The sequence below is a fragment of the Glycine soja genome, chromosome 20, assembly GCF_004193775.1.
Source record: "Glycine soja cultivar W05 chromosome 20, ASM419377v2, whole genome shotgun sequence".
Classification (NCBI taxonomy): domain Eukaryota; kingdom Viridiplantae; phylum Streptophyta; class Magnoliopsida; order Fabales; family Fabaceae; genus Glycine; species Glycine soja.
In genome coordinates, this window is record NC_041021.1 from 27528071 (window position 1) to 27534004 (window position 5934).

At 38.2% G+C, this 5934-nt stretch overlaps 1 pseudogene; it reads right to left on the reverse strand.

Annotated features, from left to right (window-relative positions):
• Positions 1–303: 303 nt before the first annotated feature.
• Positions 304–1295, reverse strand: LOC114403102 (annotated as a pseudogene).
• Between the last annotated feature and the right edge of the window lie 4639 nt (positions 1296–5934).

Consider the following 5934-nt stretch of genomic DNA (forward strand, 5'->3'; position numbering starts at 1 on the left):
ATTTTTTAGCCATTGTATTTTAGGGCACCTAAACTACTTTTTGTATTAGGGATAGTTTTGTAAATTCGCATGCATTAAGTGCATTATTTGATGCGTTTGTTGAGAGAGAAATTTAATTGAATTTGGAGAAGCCTAATCCAATTAAATTTTGGACCTTCCTAAGTGGGCTCATTCTTGTTTATGTGAAAGCTGCACAACAAATTTGTGCATTCAGGGAATACATCCTTCACTGCATTCATCAATGTTTGGTCTCTGTCAGTGACAATAACTCCAGGGAGGGGCATCACGCTTTAAAAAAATGCCTCAGAAGCGTTGTAAAGCCCAGACCAAATTATTAATGCGTTCACCCTCCACATATGCAAAACCGGCAGAGAATGTCATCCCAATCGGTGTCACCCTAACAAAATCGAGCAGTGGGAGTCTGTAGCGGTTTGTTTTGTAGGTGTTATCTGTCAAAAACACCAAATTACATGCGTTGACAAACTTCACTGCATCAGGGTGACACCAAAAGATATCACGAACCACGTCTTCATCCTTTATTTTGTGCCAATGAATATAATGATCACATTCAAGAAGCTTCATCAGATGTTGCATTTCAAGATCGCTTCCTCTTATGGAAGAACAGAATGCACTTCTTGCATTGTATATCTGTTTAATGGTCGTACAACTATTGGCATTATGTTCCTTCAGAGTTAGCAGAATGTTTCTTGGCTTCATCATGGACTTCGTCATATCAGCAATAAGTATTTTTTCAGCTTTAGTCAATCGCCCCGCATATGGATGTCCAACTAATGACTTGGCCAATTCATGATTATGCACTCCACAAATCAACTTCACCATCCAGCCTTCTCCTCCAACCACTGGCTTGCAACGAAGCTTGAAGGGACACCCACATTTCCTAGTCCCAGTGTCTCTTTTGATAAATTCTTTTTTCCTACACCTATACTCGCCACTCCTTTCATAGCCAATTAACACAAACGCAGTCCTTCCTCTACTACCTATGTTTGTGTCCGACCTTAAAATCACCGCCACAAATCCGTTTTCATGAGCAACGGATCGAGCCCACCGCAAAACATCCTTTCGGCACTCAAACACCTACAAAGCAATCCACATAATTTAAGTTTTCTACCAGTATTCATTTTATTAAATATGTGACAAACATTAACATTATTGATGCAATCCTACCCCTCCCCCCCCCCAAGGGCATTGGATAGAAGACTCCAAGAAGATTCGGCTAGAGATGCAAGAGAAGGCCCTAAGGTTCTCATGAGCCTTAGGGTAGATTTTGGGCCCATGGGCTAAGTATGAGCCCACTTATCTTTGTACATATTAGATTAGGATTTCACTATTTTTGGGCCTTGTATTTAGGGCTCCATAATGTAGGTAGGGTACCCTAGAAATATAGGATTTTTCAGCCCTTGTATTTTAGGGCACCTAGACTAGTTTTTGTATTAGGGGTAGTTTTGTAATTTCACATGCACTAAGTGAATATTTGATGTGTGTGTTGGGAAATAAATTTAATTGAATTGGTAGAAGCCCAATCCAATTAAATTTTAGAGGGGCAGGTGAGCATTTGCTTACTACACCACATTGCCACATCATATAGTCACACTTTGTGCATGTCCTTCATACTTTATATGCCTCATGACAACTAAGCACACTTAGTGGAGAATATTGGATTAGTGGGTTGAACCATAGCTAAAATTCACTAATAATAATTAGTGAAATTTTGGCTCCAAATTTGACTCCACAAATTCAAATTCAAATTCAAATTCAAGTAATAAATATTAAACTATGGGTTACGTAAAAATTGTGTTGAGGTTAGTGTTTGTAATAATTAGTTAATTATTCATTTGTATTATTTTAGTTCTTGTGGAATTGATATCTCCACTTTTTGGACATTATGGACAACATGGATCCCACTAATTTGTTTCTCAATAGTAGAATGACAACAAGAAAAAAGAGTTGAACTTCAATTCCGCCTCCAACAAGGCATACCAGATCCCCCCAACAAGCACGGACAAACTTCACAAAATTGACATGCGAGGTCCAACTAAAACAAATTGTGCTGAAAAACATGCAAAGTGGATAAGGTATTCACAATAATGTCAATCAATGGTTTTACAATGATGACCGATTATAGGGCATGCAAAGCATTCTCAGGAACACCTGGCATGGTATAAAAGTAATACTATTATTTTTTTACATATGCAACTGCTAAGTGAAGTGTCAATGACTTTTGAAACTGGTTAATCCTCAAGGGCAACAAACATCGTGCAACTAGAATGTAATCCTACATACACACCAATTCCCCATGACATATTACATTCCACCTACATACACACCAGTTCCCCCCATGGGGGATTACGTTCCACCTATTCCTTTAAACATGGACTGTAATCCACCAATTTTCCAACCAGATGAATTCCTGAGTAATGATTTTGGAACTGATTGTGGCACACCAGCATCAACTTGTGAATATACGCATAGCCTACAAAATGAAATGGGTAACTTTACTCCACCAAGTTTCAATTTGATGTTTAGCCAAGATGTTGAAGAGAATAATCCATCATTGCATGATATACCATATCAACGCCCACGTCGAAATCTAGGACATAATAGGAGATGTCCTCCGTGTGGAACGGGGACACCATTATGGGGATTAAGTAGTAAAATCTATTGAATGCTGAAAATATCATTCTCCAATCAACTTATGTTGAACTTTTCCACTTACATTATGTTCATGATCCTTTCATTTTGCAATTTATTTAAGTACCCTCATGACAAATGAAAATAACAACTGAAAAACATCGTACAAATACAAAATACATAATAAATAATAACAAGTAATTAAAAGCAATACAGCAATAGAATATGTTAAATAGTTTATTCTAATTTCATGAAATTATTCACCTTATGCTCCATCTTCGTCCACATTAGGTCATTAGCTTGAGATGGTGATGGTGAAGTATGAACTTCAACTCTAAGTTCTATACATATTACACTTGTCATCTTTGTGAATGTATTAAACATGCACCAAACATCTTCTTCATTAGTAATTCGACATGCCTTATTGATGCAATCCTACCCCGCAAGGGCATTGGATAGAAAACTCCAAGTAGATTGGGCCAGAGATGCAAGAGAAGGCCCTAGGGTTCTTATGAGCCTTAGGGTAGATTTCGGGCCCATGGGCTAAGTACGAGCCCACTTATCTTTGTAAATATTAGATTAAGGTTTCATTATTTTTTGGCCTTGTATTTAGGGCTCCATAATGTAGGTAGGGTACCCTAGAAATATAGGATTTTCCAGCCCTTGTATTTTAGGGCACCTAGACTAGTTTTTGTATTAGGGGTAGTTTTGTAATTTCACATGCACTAAGTGAATATTTGATGTGTGTTGGGAAATAAATTTAATTGAATTGGTAGAAGCCCAATCCAATTAAATTTTAGAGGGGGAGGTGAGCATTTGCTTACTACACCCCATTGCCACATCATATAGTCACACTTTGTGCATGTCCTTCATGCTTTACATGTCTCATGACACCTAAGCACACATAGTGGAGAATCCTGGAATTGATCTTGGATTAGTGGGCTGAACCATAACTAAAATTCACTAATCATAATTAGTGAAATTTTGGCTCCAAAGTTTGGCTCCACAAATTCAATTTCAAATTCAAGTGAAATTTGAATTAAAATTCAAATTTCCCTCCAATTTTGTGTGACACTTAGGCTATAAATAGCGGTCATGTGTGTGCGTTTTTTAAAACTTTGATCATTTGAATATTAAACTTCAGATTTCAAAGCTCATTTGGAGCACAAAATTTCGTGCTCTTCTCTCCCTCTCCCTTCATTCATCTCCTTCTTCCTCCAAGCTCTTATTCATGGCCTCCTATAGTGGTGAGCTTCTTCTAGACTCATCTTCTCCTTGAAGTGGCGTCTCCTCTCTCTCTTCTTTCTCCATTCCGCTGCCATTCATCTTCCAAGAAACAAAGGAATCCATTGATGAAGAAGATCCTAGGCCTACAAGCTCCAATGGAGCTTACATCACTTATACTCAACATGTCCATTCATTTTGTATATAGGACAACAATACCAAATTGAAGTAATTGCAGACACATCATCATCTGTAATTGATGATTGTATTACACTGATTATGTCGGCCAGCGTCATTGTTGGATACAACAACGTTAGTTTTGTGTTATCACTGGTGAAAACTGCGTTTCCACTTAAACTGCGAATGATCTCACAATTGACATTAACAAACACACAAAATTGGGGCTGAACTCATTTTTGTTGCACTATATATTTTTTTTTGCTCACTGACACATTGATGTAACTATGTGTTAGTCGATGAATACAACTAACTTTTTTGTATAAAACCTATGAAATTGTATCAAACTTCCCCAATTTATGGTTATTTTGTAGTGTTATTAGTACTTTCTGTTAAGTATAGGTAATAAATACTAAGTACTTCCATTTTGTGTGTTTAATAATCATTTTCTCTCAATTTCAGGTTAATTAGGCGACTTTGAAAAGTGTTGTTTTTCACCTTCTCGCTAAGCCAATCTGCTGGCTTAGCGAGCGTCCGCTAAGTGCAACACTCATTGGCTAAGCGTGAGGAAGAATCTGGGAGAAGATGAGCTATACAGGTTCGCTAAGTGCACCGCTTCATCTCACTGAGCGCACTGCTTCAGTCCATCCGCTGAGCGAGAAAAGCACGCGCTAAGCCGAAATTGACTAATGTGCGCTAAGCGGTTCAGAATTGCGCTAAGCGCACGAGCATGAACAAGGCCACCTATTTAAGCCTAAAATCAGATTTTGTAAAAGAAGTTTGGGATGAGAGCTGAAGCTTTGCATGTCTAGTGATTCTAGAGAGAGAAACGTTCAAGTTCCAGAGAGTTTTGAGAGATTTTGTTGTGTGAAGATCTGCAGAGACCAGAGCTTGAAGAGGAAGCCGTTTGAGAGCTTGAGATGAGTTTGTGAGTGGATGTGAAATCCTAGAGGTGAAGGAGACATCCTCACCACTTGTATTTTTGCAAACTTTCATCTTGTTCTTCTCTTTGTTGTAAAGGAGGCTTCCTGGTTATGGAAAGCTACAATCCTCTGTTGGATCATCCCTGTAGGTACTTGATGTAAATATCTTTCTATCTATTTAATGATGTTTTGTGTGTTCTCTGTGCTATCATCTTTTCATTCTAGTATGCCTTTACCTTGATCACGTAAATGCATGTTTTGTTAGGGTCATTCAATAGTGGAAACTGGTCTGATTCTGATGACCTTGATAGGACAGGGCTAAGTTGTCATATCACGAGGAATCGGGGTGCGATAATTTAGTTGTAGTATGTTTGTCTTAATGCGATCCTGGTTGAGTTTAGTCCAACAAGAGGAATCTGAGGACGATGCTTGATCAGGATTAGGCTAAACTATCATGAGGAATTGGGGTTTAGCATCTCAGGAGACACCATAGGAACACGTGAGCATTGTTAGGTAGAAAATATCTTTTTAGCATCAGGCACCTATTACGAAGACCAACGCGTTTTCTACTTGTTTTTACACATCATTTCTCTCGCGTGATTTTCCTTTTTACATAGATAGTTTACATACCTGTTCATATTCACACTTAGATTTTCACACCAGACACCTATTCACTAAAATAGCTTACCAAGTAACACAAGTTCCCCGAGAGTTCGATACTCGGTTCTTACCGTTTTATACTACTTGTGCGATCCAGTGCACTTGCCGGAAGCGAACACTATGCAAAGTATAAAGTGATATCATGCACTTAAATATATAATCAATCATACAGTCATGGTAGACGTGCTTTGGTATCTAGAGGCATGATAGTAAGACAGTCGTGCAAAGGGTTTTGGAATCTCGGGGCATTGCAGTAAGAAAATTGTATTAATGGCCTTTGGAATCTCAAGGCATGACAGTA